The sequence below is a fragment of the Culex quinquefasciatus genome, chromosome 3, assembly GCF_015732765.1.
Source record: "Culex quinquefasciatus strain JHB chromosome 3, VPISU_Cqui_1.0_pri_paternal, whole genome shotgun sequence".
In the NCBI taxonomy this organism is placed as follows: Eukaryota; Metazoa; Arthropoda; class Insecta; order Diptera; family Culicidae; genus Culex; species Culex quinquefasciatus.
The window spans coordinates 40044960-40070842 of NC_051863.1; the positions used below are offsets into that span (position 1 = coordinate 40044960).

The window sequence follows — 25883 nt, forward strand, 5'->3', positions numbered from 1 at the left end:
GTATTTGTTTTCTGAATATCAAATTGATGTTTGAATCAACATTAAGGTATTAATCAGAAAACATAATTTGAGTTCTAGAGTTTTTATTAAAGGTCCGACAGACAAAATTTCAATGTTTAGCACTCACTCCTAAATCCATTCAAATTGCTGATTTTCATTATTTAAACAACTAATTTTGCATAACTTTTTATAGAAGCTTGCTTGCTCACACAGTTGAAAACGCTTTTAATTAGCTTCAATTGTATGTCATAGTTCTGACCTGCCAACATTCAAGGCTCGCCAGAATTAGATGCTGTTGCCCTATATAAAAACACTCAAAAAGTAAAAAATAAAAATTGTGTTAATTGGACCATTTAAAACAAAATCCCAAAATTTCGCTTAAACCTCAAGATTTGTATTTTTTGTTTCTACGTGACTTGTGAATGACCCCAATTTTAAGTCATAGGTTAAACATAGTTTTTTTTAACTGAGTATGCAGGTTACAGAATGGGCCTGATCGTGATTTCAATAGTCACGTTGAAACATGTTTAAAAAAAAACTGAAAAAAAAACTTTTAAGCTTAACCCCTTTAAGACACATTCCCGCCTTTAGGCGGACTTCGATCTAAAAAATCATCAAAAAAATAAATTGTTGACACAGTTTAAACCCTCAAAAGTCATTAGAAATTAGAATTCAAAAATTTTCTGATAATTTGAGACATGACGATTTTGTCAATGCAATGTTTAAAAAAAATCTGGGGTTAAGTTTGGCCGAATTTTTAAAACAATATACACTGCTTTTTATTCAAAATAAGTTAGGCAGTAAAAATTATTTTGTTTTTATACACCTTGTTGTGACTTTAATGCTTATGGTTTAGGTAAATATCGAATAAAATGTAAAAAAAATCAATTAAAATCGAAATAATTACCAAACATCGAATGGAATTGGTTGAATAAGCCCACAAAAAAATATATATTTTTGCAAACTACTGTCGTGTCGTGAAACTACTTACTTTTCCTGTCATTCTTGAACGACGAAATAGGCTACTTTTCTGTACCAAAAATAACAGAATCGAATAGCAACACTTTTCAAAATAAATGCTGAAAAGTTCTACTTTTCAGCACTCAAATGGGTGCTGAAAAGTTGAACTTTTCAGCACTTGTTTCGAAAAGTAACACTTTTCAACATGTTTTTGATTTAAACGATTTATTGACAAAACACATGAAAATTTTACAGAAAATTTCACTCAGTGTGTGTTTTTTGGAATTGCAAAAAATGTTGTATGGAACTCGTTGCAAAACTTGATTTTTTCAGCACTCTTCGTATTTATCCAACTCGGTGAACCTCGTTGGATAAATGTACGACTCGTGCTGATAAAATCCTTTTTTTGCTACTTGTTTCATAAACTACTATTTTCAAAGTTTATGTCGCACCATCCCCCCCCCCCCTCCCCTACATCCTTCAAAATCTGTTTAAAAAATCAGGGGGCAGAAAAAAATTTCCAAAAAACTTCAAAATTTCCATGAAATTAGTCTAACCAACTTAAAACAATGTTGAATGCATTTTTCTGCATTGATAATCTTATTTAGCATATCTGGAATCGATAAAAAATATATTAAATTTATGTGGAATTCCTATGTACAGCACAACCATTTTTTTCCGGTGAAAAAAATCTCTTCAATACTTGGATATTTTGAAAACTAATGATTGCAAAACAGCTGGGCAGGTTTAAAATGCACTTTAAAACACTTTTTTCATTCAAATGTTGAAACCATGGCTTGTTCACGGCGTGTTTTCTGGGCAACCTTAAGGAGAAAAAATAGTAATCGCTACTGTCAAATGTGTCTTATAGGAAATTTTCTCAGCTTTCCAATGCTTCTAAGAGCGAAATGTTTCATCGGGAAATTTCTGAGATATCTATTTTTTAAAGTTTTTTGTTCCAAATTCCTTAATTATTTATTGTAAACTTTATAATAAATATTCTGAAAACTTGTCAAATTATGTTTTTCATGTGGCATTTACTCATTAAAATGTGCTAAATAAGGCAAGAAACAACTTTAGAGAAGGTTGCAAATCGCTAAACATTTTTAAAATTAAGTTTAACCGAGTTTTTGAATATATGAATAAAATCAAAATCATAAAACCTTCTTAAAAAATATTATTTACAAGAATTAAAAAATAATAACACAATTTTTGTGTACAAATATCACATGTCTGCTCTTATTTAGCTGATAAAATCGATTTTTGTTTTGCAGGTTTGAGATTGTTAAGTTTATTAATGGATTTTTATGAATAAACATGATACTTCTTAAAGCATACATGAACCGGGAACATGGATCCAAAAGTTCATTTAAAATCGAAAATGTACTACCAATTACTGTTGCATGGTTCAAAAGTCATATTCTCATGTGCATTAAAAAAAAGTTTCACTGTTGAAAATGCATTTAAATGAAGAAGTAAAATTTGTGTGTTTTAACTCTGAATGTTAAAAAAACTGCCACATATTTTTTTTGGTTTAAACAAAAATAAAATATTATTTAATAGAAAAAATCAAACAGAGGCTTCCATTCCAACAAAAATCAAAGTATTTTTAAAACGTTTTAAAAAGATAAGATAGGACTTCTATAATATTGCTGATTCATTGATCATTTCATACAAAATAAAAATTAGAAAAATCATTTCATACTCATGAGAAGTTTTTCTCCTGAAGCTCGAAACAGTAATTTATAGTTCAATTTTGAGTATATAACATGTTTTGTATCCATGCAATTGATTAATGTTTGGTTAAGGAAATATGATTTTTTTTTTCATAAAAATCTAGTGATATCCTAACTAATCTCAAACCTGCAAAAAAAAATTTATCAGCTTAATTCAAGCTAAATGCGAGGATAAACGTGATATTTGTAAACAAAGATTATGTTTTGATCTTTTAATTATTGTAAAAAAATATTTTTTAATACGGTTTTATGATTTTCGTTTCTGAATAAATCTCATATATTCAAAAACTCGGTTAAACTTAATTTTAAAAATATTTAGCGATTTGCAACCTCCTCCAAAGTTGTTTCTTGCCTTATTTTGCACATTTTGATGAGTAAATCACACATGAAAAACATCATTTGACAAGTTTCCAGATTAGTTATTACAAAGTTTACAATAAATAATACAGGAATTTAGAAAAAAAACCTAAAAAATAGATATCTCAGAAATTTTCCAATCAAACATTTCGCTCTTGAAAGCATTGGAAAGCTGAGAAAATTTCCTATAAGACACATTTGACAGTAATGATGACTATTTTTTCTTGAAATGTTTGTTCTAGAAAACACGCCGTGTGTTATTTCAATCTTTATAATTGTTATTTTTTTATTTTTTTGTTCACTTAAAATTGCATGTTTTTTTTAGGAACTTGATTAAAATAGATTTTTAATAAATGAGTAATCAGAAAATTATTAATTTTTCAGAACATAAAAAAAAACATTATGAGTCAAAAAATTTTAGGGATAATTAATTGAACATTGTAAAATATTTGAATAAAGTTGCACAGCAACAAAAAAGTGCATTTTGTGAAGAAGATTTGAATCCAAATTTATTTTCAATAAATTTCATCATTTAATCATTGATGTTCTTTTGAAGAGATTTTGAACAGTCGTGGTGCGAAAATGGTAAAAATGTTTCTTTACGCTTTTTTTTGTGAGTAGAAAAAATAAATCATATTTAAATACAGGAACGTGTTACTAAAAATATCCATCTCGAAAGGACGTATTTTTGTGTTCTTTTTAAAGAAAGAAGGTTATTTTGTGCTGACGCCATAAAACATAGTCACACACTCGTTGCCTAGATATCTCAATGTACGCCCTCATTTCGGTGTTAAATATATCCCACATCCAGAAAAAAAAAAACGCATCCCAGCATCCCTTCACCTTTCCACCTTTTTGGCCTTTAGCCCGGAAAAGGGGGCTGTTTGTTTGACACTTGCGTACCTGCCGTAGTCGTGGCATGGATCTCCATAGCTCAAGTGATACAAATTTGTGCCACCATCACTTCGAGACCCCCGCACTGACTGGCTGGCACGTGATGACCGGCAAAAGGTCTTTCCAGGAAAAAAAAGTGCGTGGGCGGTGACGGTCCGTACTTATTGGCCAGGAAAATCCTCGACCCTTGACCGTGAACCTGCACATGATTCTCCGCCGTAATCCTTGGATCCTATGAATGGCTTCGGGGTAGGTGGTTAAGTCATGACGTTTAAACAGTATTTTTTTAAGCTCTCTGAATCTATATCGGTAAAGGTTAGGTTGAATTATTCGGAGAAATCAACATTTCCGAAATTCTTGCTGTCTTGTTACAGTCATTGAAAATGTAAAATTTATCATCTTCCAGTTTACTCAACACCGCAGCAAAAAATAAATCACTCTCACTCGCTGATCATCAGCGAGCCCTTTCGACCTTTTCAACTTGCGTAGGATAACGATAGCGACCTCGGTATGAAGCTGGATTCACCTAAATTATTGAGTCCTGGGACCCAGATGCGTCTACTCGAAGCCATAAGTCACGGCGCGGTGAACGACGACGACGATGGTGGCGTTGGTGAAGCTCATTACGGCACTCCACTCTGTTGAGTGCAAACACCTCGGGATTGAATGGAAGAGGGTATCATACCGTATCTGCATGTTGCGTTGCCACGCGATGGGAAGCACGTTTCCAACCGGGGAACCTTGTGGATGGTGACGGGATAACCCTTGACAGCAAAGGGAAAAATCATTGTCAACCGATGTTCACTGAGCACTCACTGAGAGCGGCTATTGAAAGATTACGAGTATCTGTTCTCTCATTCGAGAGACGTTCTTAATCAACAATTTTCATATAAAACCGAGTCAGTTGAATAGGTGACATATACCTATAAATTTGCTTTCACTAAAACTACAAATAAAAATTAACTTTCCTGTCTAAAAAGTGTTTATCCCACTAGCAATTTATGTATATTTCGAAATTTTTGCTGTCATCACCTGGTAGTTTCTTTAAATCTTTAAAAAAAATCATTTCCAAATATTTTTTTTTAATTTGGAATCTATAGAACAGAGGATCAATTTTGTCTAGTTTTTATCCGAAACTTAATGATTAAGGGAAATTGTTCAAAAAGCATAAAAAAAAATACAAAATGTGGGGTAGCGTGGCTCACGGATATATGAAAAAGACAAAAGTGTTTAATTTCGAACGCCTCGACCGGAATTTTGTAGCAATATGGCCCCAGAACATGACCTCAAATTTGAGCGCATTTGGTTAAGGTTTAGTACTTCCACCATTGACCTGAAGTTAGTATGGAACTTCTAAAAATTCACAATGGGAAATTTTCGCTTTTAACCTCTTCTTAGAGAAAGTTTCCCAAAACCCAATCAAATTTTCCTATTCTCAGGTTTCTTATAGGTTTTGATCCGGGGAACAACTTTGTAGAACATCGCAAAGCACTAGGGATTAATCCCGGAAAGATACAGACAAATTTTTAGAGAACGTTGAATTTTGTTTCCGTACTCCAAAAAATATCCTGTATCTTTTCGGGATCAATTCCTAGCGCTTTGCTATGTTTCAAAACTGAAAACTTTCTAAGAAGAGGTTAAAAGCGAAAATTTCCCATTGTGAATTTTAGAAGTTCCATACTAACTTCAGGTCAATGGTGGAAGTACTAAACCTTAACCAAATGCGCTCAAAATTTGAGGTAATGTTCTGGGGCCATATTGCTACAAAATTCCGGTCGAGGCGTTCGAAATTAAACACTTTTGTCTTTTTCATATATCCGTGAGCCACGCTAATGTGGGGTTTTGGCCTTAGTGAAACTGTATTATTTTGTCATGAGCAGATCCTTACGAAATCAGTTATTTTTTTGTATTTTTAATCCGGCTGAAACCTTTTTAAGCCTTTGGTATGTCCAAAGAAGCGATTTTGCATCTTTAGTTTGTCCATACAATTTTCCATACAAATTTGGCAGCTGTCCATGGGACCATCCATAAACCACATGGACACTTTTTTGGGATTCTGTTAACCACCCCCCCCCCCCCTTGTGGACAATTGTCCATACAAAAATAAACTTTTTTGTATGGATCGAGGACAATCGCCATACCGCCCCCCCCCCCATCCACGTGGTTTATGGATGGTCCCCATAAAAAAATAATTTATGAAATTTCTTAAATCTGTATCTTTTGTAGAAATTTTTTGATCGATTTGGTGTCTCGGGCAAAGATGTAGGTATGGATAAGGATTACACTGAAAAAAATGATACACGGTTAAACAAGTTGGTGATTTTTAATCACACTCTTGTCACTAAAACTAGATTTGCAAAAAAACACAATTTTCATTTTTTTTTTTTATTTTCTTATATGTTTTTAGGGACCAACATATCAGAAATTTCCAGAACGGGAAAAAATCTCTGAACGAGTTATGATTTTTTGAATCAATACTATTTTTTCAATTAATTGAAACATTGGTCGCAAACATTTTTCGACTTCATTTTTTGATGTAAAATCGAATGTGCAATAAAAGTATTTCAGTGAAACTTTGATAAAGTGCACTGTTATCAAGTTAAAGCCATTTTTAGATAAGTTTTTTGAAAACAGTCGAAGTTATTTATTTTTTAAAATTAATACCCATTTTTGCCAACTTAAAAAAATATATTTTTGAATGGCTGAGAAAATTCTCTATAATTTGCTTTTTTGAATTTTATTGAGATATTTCCAGGCAAAGGTTTAAAAACAAGAAAATTTATGTTTTCTAAGTCTCATCCAAACAACCCACCATTTTCTTATGTCAATATCTCAGCAACTAATGGTTCGATTTTAAATGTTAAAATATGAAACATTCGTGAACTTTTTCGATCTTTTCGAAAACAATATGAAAAAAATTAAATCAATACCAACATTTCAAAAACGTGTAATATTGAATTTTTGGCCCTTTTGAAATGTTAGTCTTAATTGAAAAATAATGAAAATATTGTTTTCGAAAAGATCAGAAAATTTTACAAATGTTTCATAATTATCATTAAAAACTGACCATTACTTGCTGAGATATTAACATAAGAAAACGGTGGGTTGTTTGGGTGAGACTTAGAAAACATCAATTTTCCTGTTTTTAAATCATTCCAAGGCAATATCCCGGCAACTAAAGGTCGCATCAAAAAAGTTCTTAAAGCACAATAAATAAAATTTTCTCAGCTTTTCCAAAATATTTTTTTCAAAGGTGAACAAACATGGGCACTAATTTTAGAAAATGAATAACTGCGACTATTTTCTAGAAAGTTACTTAAAATGGCTATAACTTGAAAACGGTGCTTTTTATCTAAATTTCACTGAAGTACTTTTTGATTTCAAATTTGATTTTACATCGAAAAAATAAGTTGAAAATTTTGGCGATCAATATTTCGATTTACTGAAAAAAAATCAGTATTGATTCAAACATTCATAACTCGGTCCTCTAAAAAAAAGTGAAAATTAAAGTTTTCTTTTTCCAAAATGATTGAAGGATCAATTCTTTGTTGCAGAAACAGTATACTTAACTCAATACAATGCAACATCTATTTTTTTTTATATTTTTCAGTTAGCTTCAGAAAAAATACGAAAAAAAACTAAAATAGAGCAGGGTTAGTTATTTTCGAAATGCATTCCAAAACCAATCAGCTTTTTTTCCATTGCACAATTTTCCAAAAAAAAAGAAAAAAAAAATAAAATATCTTTTTAACAGAGTAAATCGGTAAATTTGATGAAAATAGGAGCAAACCAAACATACGATAATTTCCCCGAAGGTCAATTCTAAAAAGAATAAAAAAAAAACTGCAAATTATTGTTTTTATTTTCCATATTTCCATTTTTTTATATTCTGATTATAATGATAATATTTTTTTAACATTGCATAGGACTTCTTAGAACAAAGTTGCTTCAATCTTTTTAAAAGTTTCCCGTTTTTTTTCTTTCCACACACATTATTGATCATTGATCATTAAATTAGATCAGATTCATTGATTAGATTAGATCATATTAGATTAGATTCCACACACATCATTGAAAAGCGCATTTTTTATTTTGTATTTTTTTTCTGGGCATTTTGAAAACTTTTTGTTTTCGCTATAATTTTAAAACTAAAAATGTACGATTATAATTTTTCAACATCTTCAAGGGACATGACATGAAAAACAAAAATGTTTGTAATTCAAGAACCTCTTTTGACCCAAATCAACAACGAATGCAAATGTGTGTTAGTTTTAAGTATTTATCAGCCCATGTTAACAAGGATAATCCCACATCATTAAAGCAAAGCAGTTCAAGCAGCATCTTTTGTTTGAACAGGTCCAATGGTGGGAAATCGCTTAACATATCTGGCCTGGGGGCAATTTTCTCACTCCAAATTCTTCTGCCTTTAAAGGTATTCAAACAACAGTTGCTTTCACTCATAACCCCTGCACGGGCTAAGGGAAATGTCGGAAAGGTAGAACTACCCATTGCACAGTGGTCCAGATCGCAAAATTAAGTGGAAAATGGATTTTCCGAAAAATGGTGACGTTTTGGAGCTTTGGTGTCTTCAGAAGAGTTGTTGCAAATGGAAAGGGGCAACTTTTGGTTTGGTTCAAAATTAGGGTGGTTCACGATTAGGGTGATTTTGAAAATCTAACTTTTCAGGAATATTTTGGGATTTTTTGTCTTCTAGAAAGTTGATGGGCTTGCCAATCCAAGCAACTTTGTCGAAGACACCAAAATTTATCTCGTAATCTACGCCTTCTATGACCAAATTTATAAAAGCATCTGAGCAAACCTTCAAAAATCAGTTTTTGAACGTGGCAATTCAGGGTTAACTTTTAGAAAAGTGATATTCGGAGCACTTTTAGAGCTCTACAAAACAAACATTTTCATTTTTTGACATGTCAATTTGGACTTAAGGGTCAAAAGTTACAGCCATTTTAAGGTAAAAAAGATGCAAATTTAAAACTTAAATATCTCAAAATGGCGCAAGCCAAATTTTGAGCACTAGGTTGCATTTGAAAGAAGAGATCTAGCACTACAAACGCTGAAAAAATCTCAGGGTGTTTTCTTTAAACTTGAGATATCTTCATTTGAAAAGTCTAATTTTCAAGGAAAACCATATGGGACCACCTAACGAAATTCGAAAATTGTCCAAATATATGTTTTCCATGTAATTTTGCCCGCTAAATCTGAATCTGCCCTCAGAATTGAGCCAAAATGTCAACAAATCGATTTTGGTCATATTTTGGGTTTAAATGATAATTTTACATGGAAACCCAAAATATGACCAAAATCGATTTGTTGACATTTTGGCTCAATTCTGAGGGCAGATTCAGATTCAGCGGGCAAAATTACATGGAAAACATATATTTGGACAATTTTCGAATTTCGTGGTCCCATATGGTTTTCCTTGAAAATTAGACTTTTCAAATGAAGATATCTCAAGTTTAAAGAAAACACCCTGAGATTTTTCAGCGTTTGTAGTGCTAGATCTCTTCTTTCAAATGCAACCTAGTGCTCAAAATTTGGCTTGCGCCATTTTGAGATATTTAAGTTTTGCATCTTTTTACCTTAAATGGCTGTAACTTTGACCCTTAAGTCCAAATTGACATGTCAAAAATGAAAATGTTTGTTTTGTAGAGCTCTAAAAGTGCTCCGAATATCACTTTCTCTAAAAGTTAACCCTGAATTGCCACGTTCAAACTGATTTTGAAGGTTTGCTCAGATGCTTTTATAAATTTGGTCATAGAAGGCGTAGATTACGAGATAAAATTTTGGTGTCTTCGACAAAGTTGCTTGAATTGGCAAGCCCATTAACTTTTTAGAAGACAAAAAAATTCCCAAAAATATTCCTGAAAAGTTAGATTTTCAAAATCACCCTAATCGTGAACCACCCTAATTTTGAACCAAACCAAAAGTTGCCCCTTTCCATTTGCAACAACTCTTCTGAAGACACCAAAGCTCCAAAACGTCACCATTTTTCGGAAAATCCATTTTCCACTTAATTTTGCGATCTGGACCACTGTGCATTGAGTTCATGGGGTGGATTGTGTGTATGTTTTTCTTGTGATTCCAAATAAACATAAACATATCACGGGCCTGGGAGCATAAACAATATACGACGCGGTTGTTTTCCTCGTCGTCGTCGCAGGTTAGCTCCGTGAACTCCATTGCGGGCCGGTCCTGCGGAGATGAATGTGTACGTGAATGGTATCACTTGTTCTAGATCTTGGTGCTCTCTCGGCGGGTGTAATAGCCGCACTGATGAGGGAGATCCTCGCCAAGGAGTAACGTAAATAGTGAAAACAATAACAAAAATAAATAGATGTGTGGTTGTTGAAGTCACGACATCCAGAGAATTGACGACAAATCCGGGCGCGGTCGTAGTTGTTTACTTCGGGGTTTTGTTTGTCTCAGCTTGCCCTTTTTGGGGGCACATCCGATGTTATTGGTTTCCCGCTTGGAACGACGCACCGCGTTATTGAGGGTCAATGGATTAGAAAAACATTGCCATAGCAGTTGGGGAACATCCGCTGTTGGGTTGTGAATGTTGACGTGGAGTGACGCAGCATCGTGTTCGACACGAGTTGTTATTGCTTCCGGATTGGTGCGTTGGGAGGCCGACTAAATTGGAGTTGGAGGGAATTTCCAAATGAACATTCCTGTGAATGTTGTTGGATGGAATTGGAACCATATTTTGTAAGAAAGATTGGTATTTGCTATAGAAATCGAAATTTTGGATTATCTAATTTTTAATTTTATTTAAAGAGAAATCCAAATCCAGCATTCGACGACTTTTTTTCGAACTCCGACTTAGAGTCTACAAAGCGTACCAAACTCCAGCGATTACAAATTCGAATATTATTCTTCTACATTACTCATTTTGATAAAACTTAAAAATTATCTGATCTTTTCAACCAAAATCGGTGCAATGTTTGAAGTTCTTTTAAATTGCATATATTCAATTTCAGAAGAAGACTACAAATTAGTTTGACCATAATCTCGATAACGAAGGTCCGTTTTTTGACATCTCGTGACGGAGGGGCAGTACGACCCCTTCCATTTTTGAACATGCGAAAAAAGAGGTGTTTTTCAATAATTTGCAGCCTGAAACGGTGATAAGATAGAAAATTGGTGTCAAAGGGACTTTTATGTAAAATTAGACGCCCGATTTGATGGCGTACTCAGAATTCCGAAAATACGTATTTTTCATCGAAAAAAACACTAAAAAAGTTTTAAAAATTCTCCCATTTTCCGTTACTTGACCTTAAAATTTTTTGGAACATGTAATTTTATGGGAAATTTAATGTACTTTTCGAATCTACATTGACATAGAAGGGTCATTTTTTCATTTAGAACAAAATTTTTCATTTTAAAATTTCGTTTTTTTTCTAACTTTGCAGGGTTATTTTTTAGAATGTTACAATGTTCTACAAAGTTGTAGAGCAGACAATTACAAAAAATTGATATATATACATAAGGGGTAGGCTTATGAACATCACGAGTTGATGCGATTTTACGAAAAAAAGTTTTGAAAAAGTTACTTTTTGCGTTTCTCTTTGTTTCGTCGTCCGTGTCTGTCGCAGGTGACCATGAACGGCCATGATCAACGACGACCAACATTTTCAAAACTTTTTTTTTCGTAAAATCGCAATAACTCGTGATGTTTATGAGCAAACCCCTTATGTTTCTATATCAAAATTTTTGTAATTGTCTGCTCTACAACTTTGTAGAACATTGTTACACTCTAAAAAATAACCCTGCAAAGTTTTTCTAGCTCGAAATCTCAAAATGAAAAATTTTGTTCTAAATGAAAAAATGACCCTTCTGGGTCAATGTAGATTTTTTTTGCAAAATACTCATATTCACGGTACTTTGTAAATTTTTTAGCATTTTTTTTCCAACAATTTGAAAACAGTGAAAATGCAAATGAATTTTCAAATCAAATTTGGAGTACTTGAAAAAGGCGATATTTTGTAAAAACAAATTGGGGTATTTTATTCCAAAAGTTCCTAAACGGTGAAAATGCTTACAAAATATCAAATCGTTGAGTACCCATATAAAAAAATATAAAATAGTAGTTTTTCAAAAAAAAATATAGTACACAGTAAAAAGTTCCGTGTAAAATCTCACGTAAAATCATGCACATCACCTTTGTGAGCAAAAGTATGTAATATTGCATGAGAAAACGTGTACACAAAAAGCATGTACGCAAGAAAAAAAAAAGAATTCGTTCACCCCAAAAATAACATCAATCCGATGAGAGTCTACTCCAGATTACCAAGTCCGCGCTCCAACCTTCTCGACTATCTCGCCGTTATGAATAAGGCTTGATCAAACACCGTATTAGAGCTAATGCAGTATTCGTCGTATGAGAAACCTGATACATTGGCGTTGAATCAAGCTTTAAAAAGACGGTGAGATAGCCGAGATTATTGGGGCGTGAACTTGGTAATCTTGAGATGACTCTCACCGGATTGATGTTATTTTTGAAAGGTGCAATTTTTTTTTCTTGCGTACATGCTTTTTATGTACACGTTTTCTCATGCAATATTACATGCATTTTCTTACAAAAGTAATGTGCATTCTTTTACATGCGATTAAAAAATCGATTTTTTTTGCTTTGAACGGGATTTTTATTTAAAAAAAAACTTTTTAACAGTGAAAACTAATTCTATAAGGCAAATTACGAAAGCTTGAGTTTGTAAAGAAATACAACATTTTTTTAAATATTGAAGATTTTTCAAAAAAAAAAAAAGGCTCAAAGGTGAAGCCGTTGATCATTTTCAATGAAAATGGATCATCAATATAAAATATTCTGTATTAAATTCAATTTAACGAATTTCTGCACTAAAATGAATCAGCATGTGTCGGTTGTTGCCTTCTTGAAGCCACTGAAGGAATTTTTGATCTAAAGCAATTGTGTTTCAAAATTTATATAATTTTGTGGTACAATCATTGACGTCCTAGTTGGCAATCATTGATTAATGACGATTTCCATAACTTTACAAAGAATGGGATAATCGTTACCAAAATATATCAGCAGGGCAATATTCTCAACAACTGGTTGAAGGAATTTTGTCAAAATATTGAAAGAAACGCAAAATTTATATCTTTGAACGAAAAATCATGACAATGATGGAAGTCTTCACGTTAAAAGAAATTTCTAATTTTTCGAAAGTTATGGAAAATATAAATCATTAAAAAAAAATTTTAAAAATTTTAGTATTCAATTGCAAAATGTCGAAAACAGTGGAAATTTCAAATCATTAAATACCCGTATTACAAATTATTGTTTTTTTTATTTTTGTTATTTTTTTTATATTTAAAATCTACATACTCTTAGTGATAGCTTTGAAAATTAAACATCTTTGTAAATTTTATTTCATGTTGTTGCTACTCTCTCTTCTTAAAAACGCAATCTAAAAAATATTGAAAATAATACAAATTTATGCTGCACATTCTCTATTTCTAATTCATGCAATTTTAACTAATAAAGCATTTTAATCTTGTTACATATTTAAATTTAAGGACCACAAATCGATAATAAAAAAAAAGTTTTTTTTAAGAGGCATTACTGTAATGATGTATCGAGCATTTTGCTATAAATTTTGTTCGAAATTTTGATAAGACATTTTTATTATTATTTTTTGTTTGGAAGAATAATCAAGAAATTTAAAATTAATTAATTCGAAACATTTGTTGTTTACAGTTTGGTTTTTATCATGTTCAATTTTTCGTTAATTTCTTTCAAATTTTCGGTTTTTGACACTTCGAATATTAAAAAAAAAATCATTTACCATCTTATATAAGGTCTGATTTCCAAAATTCTAAACAACAATTCTAAAAAAAAAATAGCCAGCTATCTTCATGACATCCCTTAGATAATCTACCGGATACCTTTTAGTGACAGTGAAACCTCTTTTACCGGTCCCCCAGATAACGTTACATCATCCCTGACAAAGTTTGCCGTCGCACTGCACCGCACACACTATCAACAACAACCCACAGAGTTCTGGAATTAAACCCGGAAAATAGTGTAGGCTGACCGCTGCTGGCCCCGATCCTCTCTCTGTGGAATTTCGGCCATAAACAAAAGCACTTATGCTCATTTCGGAAAGTAGCCTCTAACCAGATAAACATCACCCCGCACTGGGAGCGGTACGACCTACTCGTCGGGGCCAACCTAATATTTATCAAATCCATTACCGCATACAACAGTCCAGCGAGAGAGAGAGCGCGCGTCCAGAACGTCCCAGCAGCATAACAAAAAAAAAGTGGGCCAAGGGAGTTTACCCATTTCACGGAACTCCGAGTCCCGGCGGTGATGCCCACCCTCCGAACTCGGGCGGGCCATCAGGCCAAATTTACATCCCACAAATGGACTTTCCTTTATCATCATCATCACCATCGTGGTCGTCGGTGTCCTTTCGGGGCACCCTTCCCCCGCACAAACGTATACTCTGAAGTGGCCAGATAACGCGCAACAAAGTTTAACGACTCAAATAGCCAGGTTGCCTGATGTTTCGTCGTTCCCCCGCCTGGAGGTATCACCAAAATGCAACCAACCAAGATCAAATGAGCGCACCAACCAAAGCAGACGAATATTATAACCGTAAAATTTTAATTAAAATTTTGGATAACTTCAGTTAATCACTTGCCACGCGTGCTCCGCCACCAGCAGCAGCAGCAGCAGGCCCTAAAGCGTCAGAAATTAAAAGTCCTAGGCCGGTGGTACACCTAGCAGAGATGTGAGGCGTTGAACCACATCAAACGAGGGGGCCCGGTTTGCCAGAACGTGTCACACACAGCACCTTACGCCTCTGGTCCCGATGGGACTCCGGAGAACTGGAACATGAATGTGGTCAAGGCGGTGTGCTGTCTTGTCCAAGTGGGAGCTCAGCAAAGACGTTGGAGGATTGCACGATTTCACTTTAAAGCTGTATTGACAATAACTATAGGATTACCATTCATCCTATGGTTATTGAAACTTAAGTGTTATCGTCAAATGTTGTTTAAATTTTTATACCGTTTTTGTTTCTTACTTGAAAAAAAGAAACTTTGATGTGATCTTGAATAACCAGCAAAATTTTCTGCCAATTGTTTATTCGGGTACCCTTCACCATAAAATGTAAAAATATTTAATAAACTCCAATGAACCTGTATTGTTTCAACTGTGTCAAGCTAGCACAACCGTGGCGCCACACACTGCCGTCTATAGGGACCTGCAATAAACATTTATGCTCGACCTGGGCTAGAAGCGTGCGCAAATGAGACGACTAGAGAGGAAGGTCTGCGGTGAAGTTATGGATGCGGTTGCACCCGACGAAGACTCCCATAAAGTGCGGGTTCCCTTCTCTGCGGCGGAGAGTTCATCTGGAGCGCATATGTGTGCGGTGCGGTTCTGACACGTGGAAGCAGTTGCTGCGGGATGACGCGGGACGTGCACGTGGCGCTGCGATCGCTGGGTTGGGTTTGTTTACATGTTTGTCGAAATGAGTTTAGTTCTTTCAAAATGATCGGACGAGACCCGAACAGACGGTAATAACTAAATTCATGCCATTTCAATAACAAATACTGTTAAAATAACAAAAAGTGTTATGGAATATTCTTGCAAAATCCATTTATGCATAAGAGTTCAATAACAGTTTATGTTATCATAACACAATTTGTTAATGGTCTGATATTGATTGAATGCCAAAACAACTTGGGAATAACATTTTTTGTTATGGAAGAATACCTCAAACTGTTATTGGGATGATCGGAATAGTTGTTAAAATAACAAAAAATAATAACAAAGATTTTTTCGAAGAATAACTTAAAATGTTATTAGTCTGTTATAACAATAACAATCCAATAACAAAAAAATCATAATGGCGAATAACAAATCTTGTTAAAAATAACATAAAATGTTATTGGCCTAGTGTTTTCAAATATCAAAAAATGTTATTCCCATGTTATTTCTGTCTGCTTGGGGGGTCAAATTGAATCGTGAATCTTTTTTATTCAAAATCGTGTTCTTATTTTTATCTAGAAGAGTGCTAGGCGTCATCTAACCTAAGGCACTCTCCAGGATCCCTTCCAAAGATTGGCTGCGCTAGGGTCTGATTAGATTAGATTAGATTAGAAATCGTGTTCTTATTTTTATCTTTCAAAATTATAATCCACCTATATGGTTTACGTATTTTTCACTCCTATTCTACCAAAAAACAAAACGAAAAAAGATTATGATGTAATTTTCTTCCGAATTAGTAAATTTTGTTTATACCAAGTGCTGTTTTTTCATATAGGACATTTTTGTGAACATGGGTAGTTAAATGAACACAACTTCATACGGTGGTGCCAAATTAATGCACTCAGTGGAGTTTGTTGATATGATAGATATGGAAGAATTTAAAACTTTATGGAAAACAAATCCTTAAATACTTTGTGCACTGTACCATGTTTTATAATTTGTTGCATTGTATTTTAAAAAACTGATATTTCAATTGCCTCTCCCAAATACAAAATTACAGTTTGATTACCATATTGTATCACTCAATTAAATTTTTCAAAATGGTGACTACTTGCGAAATGGTTTATTAATTTCACAAATGATCGTGTTTTGGTCAAACATTTCGAATGTTATACATTTTTTTTTAAATACTGAAAATGTTCACAAAACTTCGAAAAAATACTCAAAATTTCAGTTTATTGCTCTATTGGTATCAAATGATTGGGATTTTTCCAAGCATTTCGAATGTAATAACAACATTTTTTGAAAATACTCAACATTTTCACAAAACTACGTATTTTAGAAAAATATTAAACATTTTAGTTTTTTGCAATATTGGTATCGAAAACATTTTTTGAAAACACTCAATATTTTCAAAAAACTGCGTATTTTCGAAAAAAAATCTCAAAATTTTAGTTTTTTGCAATATGGGTATCGAATTATCGGGACTTTTTCATGCATTTGGAATTTAATAACAACATTTTTTTGAAAATGCTCATAATTTTCACAAAACTACGTATCTAAAAAAATCACTGTGAATACAAAGAGACGAGTTGTTCCTTGTATTCACAGTAATGCATTCTGCTAAAACGCTCAACCAAACCACAATAAAAAAATCAGTTCTTCACAATATGGGTATTAAATTGATCGGAATTTGTTCATACATTTCGAATGTAATAACAATATTTTTTGAAAATACTGAAAAAAATATAAAACTACGAATACGAAAAATTTAATTATAAGAAAAAAATTAGGGATTTCTAAAAAATGTGTAGCAACTTTCAAAATGTATGAAATAATTCCGATCGTTTGATATCCATAATGTAAAAAATGAAATTTGAGTGTTTTTTTAGAAAAAATTAAGTATTTTCAAAAAAATTATACTTTATTGGAAATGTATGAAAAAAATCCAATCATTTGAAACCCATGTTGAAAAAAAATAAACCTTGAGTATTTTTACGAAAATACGTAGTTTTGTGATTTATTTTTGTATTTTCAAAAAACTTGATACCCATATTGTAACAAAATTAAAATTTATATTTTTTTTCAAAAATACGTAATTTTGTGAAAAATTTGAAAATTTACAAAAAATGTGTTAAAACATTCTAAACGTGTGAAAAAATCCTGATCGTTTGTTACGCATATTTTAAATAACTAAAATTTTGATTTTTTCTTTCAAAAAAACGTAGTTTTGTGAAATTTTTTAAGTAATTAAATTTTTTTGCGAAGTTTATGTCCCTTTTTCAAAATATTTTGCTCAAAATAGTTAAAAACTCTTATTAAACAAAGATGTATTGAAATAAAACATTTATTTTTATTTTTATTATGTTTGTGATATTAATATTGTCTTCAGCTATACCAAATTCAACTACCCCTAGACCTTGACCAGACCGTGATATATAAATATTTTCCAAAAAAATACTGTCAGCTTATTTTTAATTAAGAAAAAATGTTCACATTGGTACCCAATGAGCTTCAAATTTGACCAACCATTCAAACATATTGGGCACCCCTGCTGTAAATACTACTAAAATGTTGACTTATTAAATCTTATGATTGATTCGAATTATCAATTATTTCTACAAAATTCCGATTTTGGATCAATAATATTTGGTAACACCATCACATTTTATTTTACTCACATTAACAAACAAAAAAAACAATATCTTAACTACTTGCGGTTAAAAAAAAATATTTCAGCAAATTCAAATAAAAATATTCAAAAAAGTGTTTTTTGAACCAACCTAATTTAAAAAAAAAATCGGTGTCCCAAAATAACCCTTATGAGCAATTCTCTACAAAACCGGCCGATTTCGACCATTTTTATTTTTTGTATTTTTTGATTTGGCTCAAACTTTGTGGGGGCCTTCCCTATGACCAAAGAAGCCATTTTGCATCATTAGTTTGTCCATATAAATTTCCATACAAATTTGGCAGCTGTTCATACAAAAATGATATGTGAAAATTCAAAAATCTGTATCTTTTGAAGGAATTTTTTGATCAATTTGGTGTCTTCAGCAAAGTTGTAGGTATTGTTAAGGACTATTTAGAAAAAAATAGGTACACGGAAAAAAAAATTTCCCGATTTTTTTATTAACTTTTTTTCACAAAAACTCAAATTCTCAAAATACGTATTTTTTGATTTTCGAGATTTTTTGATATATTTTAGGGGACAAAAATCCGCAACTTTTGAGCTATAGAGAAACATGGTCAAAAAATTTGCCGCCGAGTTATGATTTTTGAAAAACTGGTGATTTTGGAAAAATCGAAATTTCATACATAAAATTTTTTGACCTATTTTTATGCAAAATTGAATTTGCAATCGAAAATTACTTTACAGATTTTTGATAAAGGGCCCCGTTTTCAAGATATAGCCACCGAAAGTTTGATTTCAGCGAAATATTTGCAGTTTTTCGATTTTTAAAAATAGTGACCATGAGTGACCATTTCTAAAAATATTTTTTTTGAAAAGTTCAGAAAATTTGCTATAAAATTGTCTAAGAGACATCGAAGATTGGACCTCTGGTTGTTGAGATACAGCGGCTAAAAGAAAAAGAAACACGAAAATTGAAGTTTTCTAAGTCTCACCCAAACAGCCCACGATTTTCTAATGACGATATCTCAGCAACTAATGGCTCAATTTTCAATGTTAATACATGAAACATTCGTGAAATTTTCCGATCTTTTCGAAAAAAATATTTTGAAAAAAATTAAATCAAGACTAACATTTTAAAAGGGCCAAACATTGAATATTATGCCCATTTAAAATGTTATTCTTGATTTAAAAATTTTCAAAATATTTTTTTCGAAGAGATCGGAAAATTTCACGAATGTTTCATGTATTAACATTGAAAATTGAACCATTAATTGCTGAGATATCGTCATTAGAAAATCGTGGGCTGTTTGGGTGAGACTTAGAAAACTTCAATTTTCGTGTTTCTTTTTCTTTAAGCCGCTGTATCTCAACAACCAGAGGTCCAATCTTCGATGTCTCTTAGACAATTTTATAGCAAATTTTCTGAACTTTTCAAAAAAAATATTTTTAGAAATGGTCACTCATGGTCACTATTTTTAAAAATCGAAAAACTGCAAATATTTCGTTGAAATCAAACTTTCGGTGGCTATATCTTGAAAACGGGGCCCTTTATCAAAAAATCTGTAAAGTAATTTTCGATTGCAAATTCAATTTTGCATAAAAAAATGAGATCAAAAAAATTTTATGTATGAAATTTCGATTTTTTCCAAAAATCACCAGTTTTTCAAAAAATCATAACTCAGCGGCAGATTTTTTGACCATGTTTCTCTATAGCTCAAAAGTTGCGGATTTTTGTCCCCTAAAATATATCAAAAAATCTCGAAAATCAAAAAATACGTATTTTGGGAATTTGAGTTTTTGTGAAAAAGTTAATAAAAAATCGGGAATTTTTTTCCGTGTACCTATTTTTTCTAAATAGTCCTTAACAATACCTACAACTTTGCCGAAGACACCAAATTGATCAAAAATTCCTTCAAAAGTTACAGATTTTCGAATATTTACGTACCATTTTTGTATGAACAGCTGCCAAATTTGTATGGAAATTTATATGGACAAACTAATGATGCAAAATGGCTTCTTTGGTCATAGGGAAGGCCCCCACAAAGTTTGAGCCAAATCAAAAAATACAAATAAAATTCATTTCCGGTTTTGGTAGAGAATTGCTCTTATACGACTTATTTGTAGAGATATTGATTGATTTTGACGAAAGTTTTTTTTTTTTTTTTGCATAATAGCGATTTCTATTCAAAACTTGTTTGTTCTTTTCAACAATTGGAATAACAAAAAATTTAAAATTGATTATTGAGTCTAAACTCAACACCGCAGTTGATAACTAACCGAGTTGAATGAATGCAATAGACACTCTAAAATCATCCAATTTGCTATCGACTTGTTTGAAAAAACCTCTGCTTTCGCAGATAAGCGTTTCTTTTGAAATCAAAGCACTTTGCGGAAGTCCTATCAATAGCGAAATTTCAGGACCTTTGACTTTTGACTAACGTGAAAAAAGTTTGCTTCAGTTAGAGCATAACAAATTATTTCTTTTATTTTACTTAAAACTCAAGAAATTTTCATTCAAAAAATCCCATAAAAGTAGCACAAATTAAAGTTTTAAGTTTCAACGCGTGCTTCAGCACACAACGTACTGAGCAATGCAACTCAACTTGCTCTGCTGCAGCATGTGATGATGCGTTCATCTCAGAATAGAGCGCATATGCTGCGGGGCAACCAAAGGTCGACATATCGTCATCGGGTTCACTTGCCGTCACGGCGTTGTTGCAGGCATTACACTGTGAAGCATAGTTTCTGTTTCATTTTTCACGTTCACGTTTTTATTCCACCCATTGCGGTTTGCTGAGAGAACGAAACAATCAGCGCTGAGAGCGCGCGGTCGAGGATTAGAGGAGGACTGATAGAACGAGAGTGCGTTTGCCGAGAGTCACGAGGCAAAGAAAGAGATTTCTCACAAGTGACGATCGCTATACCTGCTGATATTTTGGTGCTGAAAATTTTCAAATGATAGTTTTTTTCTATCATTCATTAGCGACGATGATTAGACTAACAGTTTAAAGGGATAGTTTTGAGTAATTGAATGAAGCTCATTTGTTTCAAAGTCTTCATTTTGTCACACGGTGTAAACTCCATATGACGATGCTGACAAAGTGTGCATGTGTGATACGAAAATGAAGATGAGGCTCATCTTCAATGGTCGTGTTGCATCGTCGTCGTCGTCGTCGTTGTACGGAGAAATGGTTTATGATTATTATTGGAAGCGAAACCGTCGTCGTCATCGTCGTCGGTGGCGGCAGTGTTGGCGTTTAGAATCCACACCACAAGTGGCTCACACGTCGTCGTGGAGTTTGTATGTCTACCACTTGCTTATGGAAATGTGAGACGCGTCTCGGAACAAAGCCGCGAACGTTCCGTCGTTTGAGGTTCGTGTGAAGTTCAAAGAAGTGGAAAATTAGCTTTAATTTAGTGAGTTTGTATGTTTTTGTGGGGCGGTTTTGGTTTCAGTGTTGAGAATGCAACGCAAGATATGATTTTCAATACCAACCCATGGGTCCCCGGGTTCAACCTAAGTTGAAAAATTAAGTGCATATTTTGTACCAACATCGCCACGTTGTCGTCGTCTTCTAATTTAGAACGTTGATTTCCAGTATTGATTGGAGCTTGTCATAGCCAACCATTACCGAATAAATATTCTATAACAATCCTCAAAACTTCGTTTCCAGCAATCAAAGACGGTCGAACTCACGTGCCATTGCCCTAGAAGACCTTTTCAAGAACCAAAATCATATCGTTTATCTTCGAAGGACTTCGATTCCTTGAAAACAACTTGGAAGACCTGCTCTAAACCTGCCATTATCTTTCCCAAAATACAAACAATCCCCCCTCCCCCCGCCTCAGTTTACCTCTCGGAATGTCCGTCCACGTGGTGCAGAGGTACTCGAGCGTCACACGAACCAACCGGAGACATTCCAATCGCACGGAGTAACTTCTCGGGCCTTAACATTCCTCCGGCGAAACGCACATATATCACCAATGTGTCACCACTTTTCCAACCTGCTGGAGCACGTCACGTGGTCTTCGCTTCCGCCTTAAATCGGTCTCCCAACCCCCGGTAATGAATGGCCACTTTGTTCTTGTTGAGGAAGTTTCCGGCCTTCGCTCCCTCAAGACTTTTTTTTCTTTACGTGTTTCCTCACCACGAAAAAGAACCACCCAAATGTGCATAAATATTTGATGAATATTTGCCGGGTTTTTGTTTTTCGTCCTCCCAACGGGATGACGGATTGCGTTTCCGTGATTGTGGCGGACTGGGACGGCGCACGGAGCAAAGGTGACTTGTGGGAGTTGTTGTCTCATATCTACCTTGGGCTCAGGTTTTTCATTTAACGTAATGTAACACCGCGGCGTGTCGTCACGCGTTGGAGAAGATTTTGAGGAGAGATGTCGAAAAAGAATCTGTTGTATTATACCTATTTGACAGTAACTTTGTGATTTCGTTTTTGGTATTTTTTTTTAAATTTTACAATATCCGCAGTTTTTAAAAAGGGTAAAATAAAGCTGTATTACTTTTTGAAAAATCAGAAAATTTTACGAGATTTTTCAATTTTTCAAATAGAAGATCAGTCCAATAGTTGCTGAAGCATCGTCAAGTTTGAATATGATTTTGATGTTTCGCAAAAAAAAAAACACTATTTTTCAATATTATTTGAACAAAACAATATTATTACTTTGTGCCTAAGCAGAAAACAGGGTATTTTTTAACCATCTGATCTGATTTTAAAACAAAAAAATGTATTTTTGTGCAGTTTTATTTTTGATATGTATTATCTGTAGCTTTAAATTTTAAGCTTTATTTTCTTATTTTGAAACAAAAAGTACCAGAAATTGCTATTCACATTATTAATGTTATGCTGCTGTATTTTTGAAAGTATCTATTTTCTTGAGATTCGTGTCTTTTCCGGTCCGTATTTGATTCAATATTAAGAAATAAACGTTGTACAATGTATTCAGATAGCTTACAACCTATTGAGCTTGGTGTTCCAATGTAAATTTAAATTTGGTGGCACCTTCTACCGGCGCCCTCCCAAGAAGCCAGTAGATCAACAAAAGGGAAAAATTTTAGTCCGATAGTTGAAGTTGCAGACTCATCAATAGGGTGCCCAGAAATAAATGACCCCCTGCTCCACAAGCGGAAAACGGTTTATTGGGTTATTTTAAGCATCTGTGCAAATTTTGAGCGATATTGGTTGAGATTAACCCATTGATATCCGAGCCTAAAGTTGGTGAAAAAAATGTTTTTCATACAAAATTGACTTTTTTAAATCGCTAATAACTTTTCAGGATTAAGTTTTACAGCTTTGGTATGTTCTACAAAGTTGTAGAGCCATAAATTTCCAATGAGAATCTCACTTTTGGGAATATTTGGATGTAAGTAGCGCACCGTTTAGACCAAACTTCACCCCCGAGTATCAATGGGTAAATGTTAACCGATTTTGCTCATATTTGACCCAGAGTCCTAAAATAGGTCAAGGAACGATATTCAGCTTGTGGAGCGAGGTTTTGAGAAAAAGTCCCGTATTCTGGGCACCCTACTCATCAAGCACACAGCTTTCGCTATATTCCTAAGCAACCCTCTACCAAAACCAGAAATGGATTTTATTTGTGTTTTTTTGTTTGACTCAAACTTTGTGGGGACCTTCCCTAAGAACCAAAGGGGAGCGTTCTTTTATTACGTAACGCGAAAAATCGGACTTTTAGACCCCCCCCCCCCCGTAACAAAATTTCCATACAAATTTTAAAAATTTTGTATGGAGCGTAACACGGCCTCCGACCCCCTCCCTCCCTACTGCGTTACGTAATAAAAGAACGCTCCCAAAGAAGCTATTTTGTGTCATTGGTTCACCCATACAAGTCTCCATACAATTTTGGCTGCTGTCCATACAAAAATGGTACGTAATTATTCAAATAGCCGTAACTTTTGGGTGAATTTTCTGATCAAGACACCAAGTCTTCAGCAAAGTTGTAGGTATAGTTGAGACTTTTGAGAAAAAAATAGATACATGAAAAAAAAAATTGCAGATTTTCTAATCAACTTTTTTTTTACAAAAACTCAATTTCCCAAAATAAGTATTTTTTGATTTTCGAGATTTTTAGATATGTTTTAGGGGACAAAAATCCGCAATTTTTGAGCCATAGAGAAACATGGTCAAAAAATCTTTCGCCGAGTTATGAATTTTTGAAAAAATAGTGATTTTTGGAAAAAAAATCGAAGTTTCATGCAAAAACTAATTTGACATTTTTTTTTAATGCAAAATTGAATTTCCAATCGAAAAGTACTCTACAGATTTTTTGATAAAGGGCTCCGATTTCAAGATAAAGCTACCGAAAGTTTGATTTTAGCGAAATATTTGCAGTTTTTCGATTTTTAAAAATAGTGACCATGAGTGACCATTTTTAAAAATATTGTTTTGAAAAGTTTAGAAAATATGCTATAAAATTGTCTAACAGACATTGACGATTGGACCTCGGGTTGCTGAACCGCTTTAAGAAAAAGAAACACGAAAATTGAAGTTTTCTAAGTCTCACCAAAACAACCCACCAGTTGGTAATGTCGATATCTCAGCAACTAATAGTGCGATTTTCAATGTTAAAACATGAAACATTCGTGAAATTTTGCGATCTTTTCAAAAAATATATTTTGAAAACATAAATAATTTAAGACTAGCATTTTAAATGGTCTTGATATACAATGTTGGACCCTTTTAGAATTTCCAAATGTTTTTTAAAATGGATTTTTAAATCAATTTAATGTTTTGTCTTGTCAATGAATTTTCCAGCATGAAAATAATAAAAAAGTGATCAGAAATTGGGTTTAATCGTTTTTTTACCGGTGTACATTAAAATTTACCTAGGACCCGATTAAACATTTTTTTAACAAAATTACTTAAACATCATTAAATTTTAGAACTATGACTTAAAATAAACACCTTCCAAATTTGCATTATATTTTTCTGTTTTGGTGGTGTAAAGTTAATCAAGATTTAAAAAAATCGTCCATCAATAATGGTTACATTTAATCATAGAAACAGATTTAGTGTAAGAAAGTAAATGTATACAGCAGTTCCAATTGAAAGTTAATGAAAAAAATGGGAGTGGAGGTTCTTTGGCCGAAATAATAAGACCCGTATTTTTTTTTTGTTTGCCCATTAGTTTAACCTACGCCGTGTTAGGGTGGCCTCAATGATCAGTAAAAACGATCAAACGAAATTCAACGAAGTTGTTTCCGAGCAGACGGAAATAACTTGGGGATAACATTTTTTGATATTTGAAAATACTAGGCCAATAACATTTTATGTTATTTATAACAAGATTTGTTATTGGTCGTTATGATTTTGTTGTTATTGGATTGTTATTGTAATAACAGACTAATATCATTTTAAGTTATTCTCCGAACGAATGTTTGTTATTATTTTTTGTTATTTTAACAACTAATCCGATCATTCCAATAACAGTTGGCGGTATTCTTCCATAACAAAAAATGTTATTCCCAAGTTGTTTTGGCTTTCAACCAATATTAGACAAATAACAAATTTTGTTATGATAACATAAACTGTTATTAAACCCTTATGCAAAAATGTGTTTTTTTTTTTTCAGGAAGATTCCATAACACTTTCAGTTATTTTTACAGTATTTGTTATTGAAATGGCATGAATTTTGTTATTACCGTCTGCCCGGGAAGCTTGTTTCGAATGCCTTAAAAAATTAAACATAATTACCTTCTACAAATTTAAATGGGAATCCCATGATGAAATAGTTTGGTTCACTTTTTTAATATTGTTTTCAAAAAGTAAAAGTCTCATCAATTCAC

At 33.1% G+C, this 25883-nt stretch overlaps 1 protein-coding gene across 4 annotated transcripts in view; it reads left to right on the forward strand.

The window, feature by feature from the left end:
* LOC6049643 (connectin) overlaps positions 1–25883 on the forward strand; it is a 438570-nt gene that overhangs the window by 302706 nt on the left and 109981 nt on the right. The window lies entirely within an intron of this gene.